Raw genomic sequence first — 16,575 nt, 5'->3', positions numbered from 1 at the left:
CAGCTGTAGTTTTCGGTGGCGAATAGTAAGCACAGCAGATTTGCAATTCGAATCTTGAAGCTGCTTCAACATATGGTAAAATTCATCTTTAGTCTGTAGCGCAAACCTTTTATCACATTTTTCATTATCACATTAATATTTTGAGGCTACCAATATATTAGTCCCCCTTTTTACTTAACCTAATTTGTTGAATTCGTTAAAAATAGTGTTGCATTAATTTGATTGACGCCTCCTTACATTTTTTTTTCTAATTCTAATAAAAAAAATTCTGGTTAAGAAATACTCTTTCTATTGAGGCAAAGATAATTTAAACTCGTACCCTAGATTCGAAATCACTCTCTCGCGCGTTGCCGATAGCGTTTACCCACTTCCCGCCGGAACTCAGAAAAAATTCGCTCCATGGTTTGCGCCTTACCGCAACCACAGCCAACTTCGATCACGCGCTGCCGCGCAATAGCGCGGAAGCGCGTGATCGCAGTTGGCCGTGCCACAACCGATGGAGCCCGATTTTTCTGAGGTCACGTGCCGGAAAAGGGTAAACGCTTCGTAACAAAACCGTCAATGGGAAAGATCTCAGTATTCGAATCTAGGGTACGAGTTTAAATTATCTTTGATTGAGGTCGCATTTGAAAAGATGATTGTCGCGTTAATTAGCGTTAAACACGCAAATTATTTTTTAAACTTCTTTATTATATTTTGGGGGCTGCCATTAAACAAGCCCCCCTTTTTTATCTGTTATTGGTCATATTCCAAAATGATTGTCGCATTGGTTGGCGTTAAGGACGTAATGTAATTATTTTTAACTTATTTTTTATATTTTGGGGGCTGCCATTAAATTAGCCCCCTTTTTTATCTATTATTGGTCACATAACAACCTGGTTAGGAAGAACTACTTCTATTGATGTCGCATTTGAAGAAATGATTGTCGCGTTAACGACGTAATTTTTTTTACAAATTATATATTAAAAATTTGGGTGCTGTCATGAAATTAGCCCCCTTTTTTCGTTTGTCTATTATCTCATAACCTAATTTGTCGCATTCGTTAAAAATATTGTCGCATTAATTCGCATTGACGTCTCTTTATATTAAGGTTATTTACAATTATGAATTAATATGGGGGGTTACTGCTAAGTTAGCCCCCCACACTGTCACTATTCATTTTCTCATAAACTATTTTTTCGCAATCAAAATTATATCTGTCGCATTTCTTCGCATTGACATGTTGTGGCTATGATATTGTATCCTGGTTGAATAACGAAATTAGGGAGGCAGACGTTAATTTAGCCCCCTTTCTAATTTTAATTATATCTCGATAATGGTTAAGTCGCATCTCTTTTTCTTGTTGTCGCATTTTGTCGCATTGTGGGTGCGTAAAATTGATAGAAATTTTCTGGGAAATCAAAAAAGGAGGGCCAGCTTAATCGACCCCAAAAAAGCCTATAAGATATATTTTATCGTTTTATTTTGAAATAGGCGGGCTCAAAGCTCAAGGGTATTATACTCCGCGGCCGCGGAGTATGCCGCGGAGTATATTTAGAGCTCATCTTTTTTCCCCATTTCCACCTCTGCTGCGCGTTTATTGGCAATTTACCGGTTTGGTCGTGGAAGACGTTAACTCAGCTTGAGTGACTTTTAGGCCTTTTTTGTGTCGCACTCTAACCTCAACCACTTCTCGTATTTTAATTCTGTAAACGGATTTAAAATCAGCGTGTTTCACTTCAGAGGCCCGTCTTTTCACGATTTATAATTTAATCAATAACGCCGAGAAATTATAAGTTTTTGAAGCCAGGAAATTACGGTTTCGAGGCAACCATTTTCCCTTTTAAGTTTCAGATTGGCGCGCATGCGCAACGGAAACGGGTGGAAGTCGGAAAAAAGTTGCCAACTTGCCGACACGGCTTCGTTTTGACGGCGGGTTTAATGCCGCCGCTGCCGCGTGCCCGGCTGCCCGCGTGAAATGTTAATTTTCATATTCTAACATATTTAAACATAATGATTTAAAACGAACAAATCTTCGATGATAAAAGGTAAATAATATAGTTGGCTTTCTTTTCAACCTAAGTTTTGTCACTTTACGGTATTTGATAATTCTAAATCGATTTAAATAAAAGTTAGGTTAAAATTTTGGGCCTTGGGTATTATCACTGCCATAATTTAGCAGAGGTGGGCAAAAATTGTGAGCGCTCGTTTTGGAAAATCACCTCGAAACGAGTGAGCAGTTAAAATTCGAAGGTCAGCTGCTCTTTTCAGTGCGAGAGAGAAACTGAACAAGCTCTCGACGAGAACCGAAAGTTTCTCTCACCCGGTGAGTTTTCACGACGCGGTGAACAAGATCCGCCGATAGTCGCGCTAGCCTGCTCACTTTTAAGCTTTCCCCCCTCTAGCCACGAAGTTGTCTGTTCAATACAAAGCGCTGAATGCCCGCTGAGATACTTTTTCTCGAGCGACTAAATGGGCTGTTCATTTTTGAGAACCGGCGGGGCGCGACATTTTTCACGTCGAGCTACGGTATAGTGTGTTCGCCGAGAGCTGCTCACGGGATGGCGAGCCAATTTTGAAAATAGTATTTATTTAGGCTATAATACAACAAAAATTCCAAATTACAATTATTATGAATGAATAAATAAATTTCGTGTAAACAGCGCCGATGTTGTTTATAGTTGTCACAAATTACCTAACACGGGGAGGGGGTTTCTATAATTACATGATATTAATCATCTTTAAGTTTAAAGGGCCACAAAATCAAGATTATTATGAATTAATATCTAAATTTCTTGTAACCCGCGCCGATGTTGTTAATTGTTGTGATAAAAATTACCTAATAATTACATAATAATAATTTTTAAGTTTAAAAAACCACACCGGCGTTCAGGGCCGTAACCAGGGGGGGGGGGGGCGCTCGGGTTGTATGTACAATTTTTAATTTTTTTTTAATTTTTTCCATTGCGTGCCCACCCTGAAATTAAATCCTGGTTACAGTGCTGCCGGCGTTCGAATTTAATAATAATGATAAAAATCAGCTAGGCTAGCTAATACCCAAGGCACCACCTAAGTCATCAAGCGACTTTTGAACCCTATTTTATGTTTGATCAGAAGTAACAATTATGTGTGATCAGAAATAACAAATAAGTGTGACCACCGAAGTAACAAAGAAGTGTAAGTAAAAATAAGTATGGCTGTGGATATATATTGGTTATGTCACCGTCACCGGCGTTGTAGGTTTTGTATATCTCAAACAAACTTAACACATCAGGAGGATTGTGTGTATTCACTATTCAGACCGTCGTACGTAATGTTATTACTTGGCTAGGGGCGGGAAATACGATGTCACAGTGTACCTTAGAAGTTATAACGTCTTACAATGATACTTTAAACCTGGGCACTTTTTGCCTCATTGCTTAAAACCTAAGTCTGTAATATTCATCAAAAAGTATGATTCTTTGGGAAATATTTTAGTAAGAGCTATGCACGGAGCCACGGAGTAACGAAAATGGGCCCGTGCATTGGTAGCTAGTTAAATGATAAGTAACATAATATCGCAGGTATGAATGTTTTACTACATCCTTTCAGTGACGTAAAAAATTTCGAAATAGCGCCACTCGGTAGCGGCGGCGTGAACTAATCTAACTCAACTTCCGGGACCGTGATATTAAGGCGTATTTATAATAAGTTCGTTTTCGCCACGGAAACTTTAACAAAATAACAATGGAAGAAATTCAAAAATTGTTTGTATTTTCTCGAACATTAAATCTTTTCATTTGGGCAAATGGAGTGAAATTATAAATTAACCAACAACTCGAAATATGTGGATTACTAATGCAGTATATTGAGAAGATCAATCTCATTCATGTTTATCAATCTTATAAACCAAATGCTACAGCCATTAAAAAGCTTTCAGTTTTTTTGCGTTTTAATTGACGGATTTTGAAATGACGTTTTAGCGCGCGACACTACAGGTACATGTCTTGGGCACACAGCCTTCTTTGGGTGCTTTTTTGACCATAACATGGAGAGGTATTTTCACGCGCAAAATGAATTTTAAAAGCCGTCAATTGGCAAAATCGCCGTGACGCCGTGACGGCGGGCGCTAACTTATGAAATCCTCGTTAGGCCTAATACAATTTCTTTCCGAGTTTCCGTTAACGCCTGCAGTTGAGATAAAAACAGTGGCGTAACAAGACTTTAAGCCGCCCGGGGCGGGACAAAACATTGGCGCCCCCTCCCAGGTAGAATTTCAATTTCAATAATTAAATTTGCCTGATTTAAATACTCGATAGTCGTTTAAATTAATTAATTAATTCAGCAGTGTTACTCTAGCTGTTCGGTTGTACACATCGTAATTTTGTATAGTACATCTACCTATATTAGTTTTCAAATGTTTATATAGCGCACGCGCGCGTGAAAGTCGAGCCGGATACATTCGTCAACTTGATTATGTTCCTCAACTAATCATCGAATCGGCTATCTTTCCGTGAGAGACAGTGAAAATTAGCGTGGATTCTCCGTTGGAAACCGTTTAAACCATCGATCATATCCCGATCGTAAACGAATCAACATAAGTCATCATGGATGTTCTGGTGAGAAGAAGAGCAGCTATCAAGGGACAGATCACCAGGATTGAAAATGCGGTGGGTCAAACAGCAACGAATCTATCAAGGTGGAAAAACTATCGAAAGACTTGGATGAGGTTCACGATGCCGTAGTTGCAAATATCGATCAGCGCCATACCTAGCAACTAAAGTCTTGAAGCAACTCGGCCATGACGTGAAAGAGACACTTCCGTTGGCATCTTCGGCTTTACAAAATGACTTCTACATGGACGATCTAATGACAGGAGACGAAACGATTGAGAACGTTTTAAGACTTCAGTCAGAAATCATTCAAGCTACATCTCAAGCAGGATTTGAAATAAGGAAATGGGCGTCGAATGAAGCTGCATTATTGGATACACTACCAGCCAACATGAAGGATTTACAAAAGCCACTATGCATCGAGAACGACGAATCAGTCAAGACTCTCGGCCTATATTGGACTCCTTCGGCTGATAATTTCTCGTTTATGGTTACTTCTCCAGCGTCAAGAAGTTCAATCACTAAACGTACGATTCTTTCGGATACAGCAAGGATATTCGATCCTCTGGGACTGTTGGCACCAGTAACCGTTCGAGCGAAACTGATGTTACAGGAAATGTGGCAGCTAAAATTGAATTGGGATGAGCAACTTCCCCAACCACTTGAAGCTAAATGGAGGTCGTTTCGAACCGATTTACCAGAAATTGAAAACATTACGGTTCAACGGCACATTTCGCAAGCTAATGCTACAGACATTAGCCTGCATGGATTTTGTGACGCATCGGAGAAAGCGTACGCAGCTGCCGTATACCTGAAGACGGTGAATAACAACGGACAAATCAAAATACAACTGATCGCTGCGAAAACAAGAGTCGCTCCGCTCAAACAAATCACACTTCCGAGACTGGAATTATCTGGTGCATTACTTTTGGCTTCTCTGATTCAACTGATCAGGGAGTCATTGAGATTGGATATAGCTGATGTACATTGCTGGTCGGACTCAACAATCGTCCTAGCTTGGTTGAAAGCTCCACCGCAACGTTGGAAAACGTTCGTAGCCAATCGAGTGTCAGAAATCCACGAGAAACTACCGAGAGCGCAATGGCATCACATTTCAGGAGACAGCAACCCTGCAGATTGCGCTTCTCGAGGAATATCCGCTAGCGAACTGGGAAATCATGGTCTCTGGTGGCATGGACCGCAGTGCCTTATTTTCGCCGCAACAACGCAAGAACTACATGAACTCTCAGAGCCAAATGAATGTTTATCCGAGGAAAGACGAATTATTTCGTTAGTAACACATCATCAAATGGATTTCACGCTAGAGATAAGTGGGTGCGTATGCCGATAAGGGGGCACCTGCGGGCGGGGGAAACGGGGGTGAAACGGGCCCCTATAGGGGCCCCATTTTGCGTACATTTTCGGCAGGTCAAAAGGTTACCTGTTTTACGAGGTTGATTTACGATGTTAGGTCAATAGGTTATCTGCCCCTATGGACACGACGCAAACAGCCGTTAAATAAGGGTGAAACAGGCCCCTGTAGGGTCCCCCATTTTGCGTACATTTTCGGCAGGTCAAAAGGTCAATAGCTGGAGGCACCCCATTTTAGGGTCAATAGATGATTTACGAGGTTGATTTACGATGTTGGGTCAATAGGTTATCTGCCCCTATGGTGGCGACATGATGTTATGCAAACAGCCGGCCCGTCATAGTTAATAGCTGGAGGCACCCCATTTTAGGTCAAAAGGTTAGATGATTTACGATGTTATAACCCATAAAACCCATGTGCTAACCCATTATAGGTCAATAGGTTATCTCCCCCTATGGTGGTGACACGATGTTATGCAAACAGCCGGCCCGTCATAGTTAATAGCTGGAGGCACCCCATTTTAGGTCAAAAGGTTAGCTGATTTACGATGTTATAACCCATAAAACCCAGGTGTTAACCCATTTTAGGTCAATAGGTTATCTGCCCCTATGGCGGTGACACGATGTTATGCAAACAGCCTACCCGTCATAGTTAATGTCGGGCACAATTCGAGTATGTTTTCGCCGACAAACACTTTCGGGCCCCTAAGCGTACCGTAAAATAGCGGGCGGTCATCGGTAAAAGTGTTTTGGGAAAAAAAGAGAAGAGTGTATACAAATTATAAGGTTTTATTATTGCTCCCAATCGCTAGAAATTGGCTTTTTTTTCCCATTCACTATAAATCGCAACAGTTTGCCAGAATTAGTTTTATCTCTCCGAAATAATTAATGTACCCAAAATTGGACCGCCAGTTTATTATTCTTTTTAGGGGGATCTCTATGGGCGTTTAACATTACAATAAAGCTAAAAGGTCCAGTTTGGGGTACATTTGGTCCGAAATGGGGTACATAGGGGCGAAAATGGTGACTTTGGTCGTTTTTAGGGTACATTTGGTCCATTTGGGTCCATTTTTGGGTACATCCGAATTGCAATTGGAAAAACGAAGAGCCGTAATTTGTTCCACCCATCCCTAAACTCCTTAAATTTATTGCTATAATTTATTTATCGCTGGCGAACCCTAGAATATAATTAATAAGGACAAGTTATTTAAATTTAATTTAGAACTTTTGTTTACATGATTACGACTAATCCGATATGATATATAATCCGTTTAAATCGTAATTTATCTATATAATTGTAATTAATTCGACATTTTAAAGGGTTGAAACGAACTACCTTCTGCAACTTGTATAAATAATTTAATTAAAAGTTCTAACTCACGTATTTGTAGTGTCTAGCCGCAGTATCGTCTGACATACGAGGGACAGCGACTTCCCACCCCACCACACCCCACAGTCGCATTCGAATCTTCTTTAACTAAGAACTCTCTGCATAATTAATTTTTATAAAGTAAAAAAATAACCTTATTAATAGTTAATTAATAAGATATATAAATAATTATGCTTTATATGCTTTACGTAATGTGTTTACTTCTATATTAAGCTATTTTAAATACCATTATTGGGCTCAAGTACATACCATAAATATAATACAGCAAATTTGAGGGTGTGTATTGACAATATAAATACCAAAACAGTAAAAAAAAATAACCTTGTTTAGCGTTTTTCGATTAGAAATTTATTATCAATGATCGTTATATAGTGATATACCATTTCTTATCTTGATAAGTTTACAGATAGAGGTAACCATTGTTACGTTACAATGCGGTTTTTGTTACGGAACCAATGACAATAAGCTTTAAAATTTGCTTATCTTTGAAAAAAGTCTCTTATTTCCAAGAACTATCTTATCGTGTGTAGATGCTCTAGAATTTTTAAAGAGGAAATGGCTGTGCGATATAATATTATTTTGGCGTATTTCAATAGGTTTTTCTATAAAATGTTCAACGGCCGGTCTCCGTCACGCAACGCCAACTTCACTAATAAAAGTTGGCAGTACTTTTTTATTTCCTCTTGACCATCGAAATCTCATATGTATCTAGAATGCTGCCGCCTACGGCCGAGCTTGTCGCCAGTTCGTTTTGAACCTTCAGCCAATGAGAGGCCGTAGAGTGGTTCCACCAAGGAGGATAATAATTCTCCTTGGTAAATATAATAAAATAGAAACTTACTTTTTTTTCTCTTTGACGGTACAAAGGGATACAATATTTCCATCAACGTGACTTCCCACCCCACCACACCCCACAGTCGCATTCGAATCTTCTTTAACTAAGAACTCTCTGCATAATTAATTTTTATAAAGTAAAAAAATAACCTTATTAATAGTTAATTAATAAGCTATATAAATAATTATGCTTTATATGCTTTACGTAATGTGTTTACTTCTATATTAAGCTATTTTAAATACCATTATTGTCTCAAGTACATACCATAAATATAATATAGCAAATTTGAGTGTGTGTATTGACAATATAAATACCAAAACAGTAAAAAAAAATAACCTTGTTTAGCGTTTTACGATTAGAAATTTATTATCAATGATCGTTATATAGTGATATACCATTTCTTATCTTGATAAGTTTACAGATAGATGTAACCATTATTACGTTACAATGCGGTTTTTATTATGGAACCAATGACAATAAGCTTTAAAATTTGCTTATCTTTGAAAAAGTCTCTTATTTCCAAGAACTTGTATAATTATCTAGAATGTACTAGAGCTATTAGATATTTTGGATGAAAGGCGATCTAAAATTTATGCTTGTTTACTTAATTATTTCATTTAACCTCATTTTGGGTATGATCACTCTAGTACAAACATTGATCATAATCGATATCCTGAAACAATCATCAAATTGATAATATTATATTTTTAATGATTAATTAATCGCTTGTTTTATTTTTTATTACCTTACATTATTTATCGTTATTTAGTTTTTCGTTGAGCAAAGTTTTTTGTCTATGATTATTTGATAAAAAACGTCTCTTATTCACAAGAACTTGTATATTTATCGAGAATGTACTAGCGCTATTAGATATTTTGGAGGAAAGGCGATCTAAAATTTATGTCTATTTACTTAATTATTCCATTTCACTCTAGCCTTAACCCAACCAGTGTTTATTCTTTATATTTAAATAAAGCATATGATGTTTTTTATATTGACAACATTCCGATTAAACAGAAGCGAAGATATAAGAAAAGGTTTTTATTGGAATATCCATTTCAGAAGACCAACGTCAGTGAATGAATTGGGCTAAATTTGGAATGATGTAATGAATAAGGGAATTATACATAACATAAAACTGAATTGTTGGAAGATACAGGGTTATATCAAATGAAGGTGCTGAATAAGTAAACGTTATCTGAAACACTTAACTTGGAAGAAAATCAAAATAGGGCTGATATTATTTCTACCCTCAGAACCCACATTTTATACTTTATATACGGAGATCCCTCAAAAATCGAGAACAGTTTATGAATAGACTCGATTCGAGTAAAACGTATGTGTTTGTCTTCTTCGAATATAATCCAAATGGGTCGAAACAAATATATTCAGTGTCCAAGTTGCGAGAAACGAATACGTGGCTATAGATTAAGAACCCATAAATGTAAACGTACATCGTGTACAACATGCAATAAATCGTTTAAATCACAACTGAGTCGGCATATTAGACGGTGCAGTCTAAGCCCTCACAAAGTAAACTTGGGTAAAGTAGAAGCGGAAATTGATAAACAACGAGTCCGCGCAGAAGCCGTTGCTCGATCGGGACTACCATCGCATCTTTTTGGAAATTTGACAAGTGCTTGGGTGGAACAAATGAAAACCCCTAAACGAATAAACAAAGATATAGAACTTAGACCATGGCAGAAAAGTTTATTGGAACATTTAATTCTCTCAGACAGAAAAATAATATTTGTAATAGGAAAAGATGGAAATGAAGGAAAATCGTGGATGTTAAATTACTTGAAATCCCGTAAGCCCGACTTTGTACATTGTCAGCAAGTGACAGTTTCGGGGAGTGAAATGCTTTTTCAATTGAAAAAAGTTTGCTCTGGTGTGAACCACTTTTTCTTTAACACCTTGAGAAGTATAAAAATATGCGACGAACACTTGGCAGTATTTGAAAGTTTAAAAGATGGTGAAATTGTTAGTACGAAATATAATTGTGTGAGTATAAATATTAGTACTCCAAATGTAGTTTGTGTTTTTGGAAATTATATGCCTGAATCTTACGGTTTAAGTTCTGATAGAATTGTACGATTTTATATAAAAAATAATTATTTATGTAAAAATTAATTATGAAATATGTATAGTAGAAATGTTAATATAAAATTTGCATAATTGAGGACGTGTGAATATAAAAATAGTAAACTTAAGGTTGTTTGTGTTTAATTCCCGATTTTTTTGGTATATGTTCATATTATAGCCGTCCTCAGGTTATCTATATAAAAACAAATGGTTGTACAAAAAATGAAAAGAAAGAATAATAAAATTGTTGATTTAAACCAGAAAAGGTATGTCGGTCAAATGTTTGAGTTTTCTTAAATTTATTTCATATACATTTCTACATGTTTTTATTTCACTGTAATAAAGTCTCTAACACTTATGAATAGATAATTGTATAATTGATTTACAAGTTATTAGAGTTAGAAATTTAGTCTTAGCAATTGTTTTTTCACGCTTTATTTAAGTCAAGCAATAACATTTTTAAAAATGAAAGCTGTTAAACGAAATAAAATAAGCATTTCTGAACTTTTTATATTAATTATGTTTTATTATTTATAACGATATGGATTTCAATACATTTGAAGAAGCGAGTAAACTCAGCTTATCAGACTTGGGCAAAGTGGTTTTTAATTGATGGTGTTATATAATAAAATATACTTCAGCTTTTGAATAAGATTTTTTTCTATCCAACCGATATCCTTTATATAAAAGCTGAAGTAATTTATCCATTCAATTCAACAAGCATTAAAAAACCCGGTTCAAGTCAGAATAGCTGTGCAAAGTACTAATAACGTAGAAAATGTTTTTGGGGGTTCCATTGACCTGATGAAAAATTTTCATAAGATAAAGTTACTGGACTGATGGAAGCTTCAGTGTTTTCAGAGCGAAGTCTTAATTGCATATTCTAAGTTTTTTTAAAAACAAGTTTATTTCTAAAAATGAAAAGGACATGTTTTATCGGGGGCAAACTTTTTCCGTGTGAATGGAGAAATGATAATTAAAGAGTTAGCTATTTACGATACGGAAACGGAGAAGCATAACGTCTGGACCTTTAAACCACCATATCCATATTCCAGTCTTACGGAAGACGATAAATGGCATTGTAGATGGTTGTATTGGAACATTTGTGATCTCCGTTGGGACGACGGACAGGAAGACTACAACAGCCTAGGAGCCATCGCGAATTATATAAAAGAACAAGGGTTAAAGTTTTTTTTTGGAAAGGTTTAGTAAAGGCCAAAGTTTTATCGGATTTCATAGGAGTTAACGTCAAGAACGTCGAGGATTTAGACTGTCCTACCATTCTTTGTATAAGTGCTCCTAAACATTGTCATTTTCACCGTGACCCTAATAATTTCGGCGTTGTGAAATCTCACAAAATCGCTGTGTGGTACCGAAAAATCGTGTGTAAGAAAATATAAGTCGTTTTAAGATTATTTTTGCTACTTTTTCATCACATTGGTTTTACGTTATGTCTGTTTTCTAAAATTACGTTTCTTAAATAGCGTAACGTATTAAAGTTGAATAAAGAGTTTTTCATTTTATTTTAATTTTAGTGTTTTTATAATATCTTTCTGACTACATGTGTATTGTTTAACTTCTTTCATTTTTAAAAATGAAATTGCTTGATTTAAATAAAGCGTGAAAATTATTAGTTTCGAAATGATATTTACAAATCTTATCCAATCTAAAGTCCATCGTTCGGGTATTAGTAAGTATTTCATACAAACTAACTTAATTCAGTATTTTTAGAAGTGAAGAGAAAACACATTGTGAAAAACCAAATGAAAAGAGACTTTAAACGGTTTTAAAAATCTTAATATATATATTTAAAAAATCCAACGTTTCGGCAGTGTAGCATATGAAAGTATTAAGTTTCAAAAAGTGCATTTAAATTGAAGTGAGGCCTGTTTTGGGATTCCCCTTGTTCCTCCTTCTTTCATCTCAGCATGTTTCCCCTTTTATCATGGTTTCTCTCCAAAAAATAGCCAAAAATCTTAAATCAGTAGGTCTCGATCCTATTTATCTCCCACCGCCCAAATTGTCAGCTTTATTATGTAATAACAAAGAACCAACAAGGCCATCATTTATAAAATCTCCCGTGTTTGTGGTGATTATTACATGGGCTACGGCATTGCCCCCCCATGTAATAATCACCACAAACACGGGAGATTTTATAAATGATGGCCTTGTTGGTTCTTTGTTATTACATAATAAAGCTGACAATTTGGGCGGTGGGAGATAAATAGGATCGAGACCTACTGATTTAAGATTTTTGGCTATTTTTTGGAGAGAAACCATGATAAAAGGGGAAACATGCTGAGATGAAAGAAGGAGGAACAAGGGGAATCCCAAAACAGGCCTCACTTCAATTTAAATGCACTTTTTGAAACTTAATACTTTCATATGCTACACTGCCGAAACGTTGGATTTTTTAAATATATATATTAAGATTTTTAAAACCGTTTAAAGTCTCTTTTCATTTGGTTTTTCACAATGTGTTTTCTCTTCACTTCTAAAAATACTGAATTAAGTTAGTTTGTATGAAATACTTACTAATACCCGAACGATGGACTTTAGATTGGATAAGATTTGTAAATATCATTTCGAAACTAATAATTTTCACGCTTTATTTAAATCAAGCAATTTCATTTTTAAAAATGAAAGAAGTTAAACAATACACATGTAGTCAGAAAGATATTATAAAAACACTAAAATTAAAATAAAATGAAAAACTCTTTATTCAACTTTAATACATTACGCTATTTAAGAAACGTAATTTTAGAAAACAGACATAACGTAAAACCAATGTGATGAAAAAGTAGCAAAAATAATCTTAAAACGACTTATATTTTCTTACACACGATTTTTCGGTACCACACAGCGATTTTGTGAGATTTCACAACGCCGAAATTATTAGGGTCACGGTGAAAATGACAATGTTTAGGAGCACTTATACAAAGAATGGTAGGACAGTCTAAATCCTCGACGTTCTTGACGTTAACTCCTATGAAATCCGATAAAACTTTGGCCTTTACTAAACCTTTCCAAAAAAAAACTTTAACCCTTGTTCTTTTATATAATTCGCGATGGCTCCTAGGCTGTTGTAGTCTTCCTGTCCGTCGTCCCAACGGAGATCACAAATGTTCCAATACAACCATCTACAATGCCATTTATCGTCTTCCGTAAGACTGGAATATGGATATGGTGGTTTAAAGGTCCAGACGTTATGCTTCTCCGTTTCCGTATCGTAAATAGCTAACTCTTTAATTATCATTTCTCCATTCACACGGAAAAAGTTTGCCCCCGATAAAACATGTCCTTTTCATTTTTAGAAATAAACTTGTTTTTAAAAAAACTTAGAATATGCAATTAAGACTTCGCTCTGAAAACACTGAAGCTTCCATCAGTCCAGTAACTTTATCTTATGAAAATTTTTCATCAGGTCAATGGAACCCCCAAAAACATTTTCTACGTTATTAGTACTTTGCACAGCTATTCTGACTTGAACCGGGTTTTTTAATGCTTGTTGAATTGAATGGATAAATTACTTCAGCTTTTATATAAAGGATATCGGTTGGATAGAAAAAAATCTTATTCAAAAGCTGAAGTATATTTTATTATATAACACCATCAATTAAAAACCACTTTGCCCAAGTCTGATAAGCTGAGTTTACTCGCTTCTTCAAATGTATTGAAATCCATATCGTTATAAATAATAAAACATAATTAATATAAAAAGTTCAGAAATGCTTATTTTATTTCGTTTAACAGCTTTCATTTTTAAAAATGTTATTGCTTGACTTAAATAAAGCGTGAAAAAACAATTGCTAAGACTAAATTTCTAACTCTAATAACTTGTAAATCAATTATACAATTATCTATTCATAAGTGTTAGAGACTTTATTACAGTGAAATAAAAACATGTAGAAATGTATATGAAATAAATTTAAGAAAACTCAAACATTTGACCGACATACCTTTTCTGGTTTAAATCAACAATTTTATTATTCTTTCTTTTCATTTTTTTGTACAACCATTTGTTTTTATATAGATAACCTGAGGACGGCTATAATATGAACATATACCAAAAAAATCGGGAATTAAACACAAACAACCTTAAGTTTACTATTTTTATATTCACACGTCCTCAATTATGCAAATTTTATATTAACATTTCTACTATACATATTTCATAATTAATTTTTACATAAATAATTATTTTTTATATAAAATCGTACAATTCTATCAGAACTTAAACCGTAAGATTCAGGCATATAATTTCCAAAAACACAAACTACATTTGGAGTACTAATATTTATACTCACACAATTATATTTCGTACTAACAATTTCACCATCTTTTAAACTTTCAAATACTGCCAAGTGTTCGTCGCATATTTTTATACTTCTCAAGGTGTTAAAGAAAAAGTGGTTCACACCAGAGCAAACTTTTTTCAATTGAAAAAGCATTTCACTCCCCGAAACTGTCACTTGCTGACAATGTACAAAGTCGGGCTTACGGGATTTCAAGTAATTTAACATCCACGATTTTCCTTCATTTCCATCTTTTCCTATTACAAATATTATTTTTCTGTCTGAGAGAATTAAATGTTCCAATAAACTTTTCTGCCATGGTCTAAGTTCTATATCTTTGTTTATTCGTTTAGGGGTTTTCATTTGTTCCACCCAAGCACTTGTCAAATTTCCAAAAAGATGCGATGGTAGTCCCGATCGAGCAACGGCTTCTGCGCGGACTCGTTGTTTATCAATTTCCGCTTCTACTTTACCCAAGTTTACTTTGTGAGGGCTTAGACTGCACCGTCTAATATGCCGACTCAGTTGTGATTTAAACGATTTATTGCATGTTGTACACGATGTACGTTTACATTTATGGGTTCTTAATCTATAGCCACGTATTCGTTTCTCGCAACTTGGACACTGAATATATTTGTTTCGACCCATTTGGATTATATTCGAAGAAGACAAACACATACGTTTTACTCGAATCGAGTCTATTCATAAACTGTTCTCGATTTTTGAGGGATCTCCGTATATAAAGTATAAAATGTGGGTTCTGAGGGTAGAAATAATATCAGCCCTATTTTGATTTTCTTCCAAGTTAAGTGTTTCAGATAACGTTTACTTATTCAGCACCTTCATTTGATATAACCCTGTATCTTCCAACAATTCAGTTTTATGTTATGTATAATTCCCTTATTCATTACATCATTCCAAATTTAGCCCAATTCATTCACTGACGTTGGTCTTCTGAAATGGATATTCCAATAAAAACCTTTTCTTATATCTTCGCTTCTGTTTAATCGGAATGTTGTCAATATAAAAAACATCATATGCTTTATTTAAATATAAAGAATAAACACTGGTTGGGTTAAGGCTAGAGTGAAATGGAATAATTAAGTAAATAGACATAAATTTTAGATCGCCTTTCCTCCAAAATATCTAATAGCGCTAGTACATTCTCGATAAATATACAAGTTCTTGTGAATAAGAGACGTTTTTTATCAAATAATCATAGACAAAAAACTTTGCTCAACGAAAAACTAAATAACGATAAATAATGTAAGGTAATAAAAAATAAAACAAGCGATTAATTAATCATTAAAAATATAATATTATCAATTTGATGATTGTTTCAGGATATCGATTATGATCAATGTTTGTACTAGAGTGATCATACCCAAAATGAGGTTAAATGAAATAATTAAGTAAACAAGCATAAATTTTAGATCGCCTTTCATCCAAAATATCTAATAGCTCTAGTACATTCTAGATAATTATACAAGTTCTTGGAAATAAGAGACTTTTTCAAAGATAAGCAAATTTTAAAGCTTATTGTCATTGGTTCCATAATAAAAACCGCATTGTAACGTAATAATGGTTACATCTATCTGTAAACTTATCAAGATAAGAAATGGTATATCACTATATAACGATCATTGATAATAAATTTCTAATCGTAAAACGCTAAACAAGGTTATTTTTTTTTACTGTTTTGGTATTTATATTGTCAATACACACACTCAAATTTGCTATATTATATTTATGGTATGTACTTGAGACAATAATGGTATTTAAAATAGCTTAATATAGAAGTAAACACATTACGTAAAGCATATAAAGCATAATTATTTATATAGCTTATTAATTAACTATTAATAAGGTTATTTTTTTACTTTATAAAAATTAATTATGCAGAGAGTTCTTAGTTAAAGAAGATTCGAATGCGACTGTGGGGTGTGGTGGGGTGGGAAGTCACGTTGATGGAAATATTGTATCCCTTTGTACCGTCAAAGAGAAAAAAAAGTAAGTTTCTATTTTATTATA

This window comes from Leiobunum rupestre, chromosome 7 (genome assembly GCF_980474605.1).
Source record: "Leiobunum rupestre chromosome 7, qqLeiRupe1.1.hap1, whole genome shotgun sequence".
Lineage (NCBI taxonomy): Eukaryota > Metazoa > Arthropoda > Arachnida > Opiliones > Sclerosomatidae > Leiobunum > Leiobunum rupestre.
The sequence above is the reverse complement of the archived record's forward strand: the minus strand, read 5'-3'. Positions refer to the sequence as shown.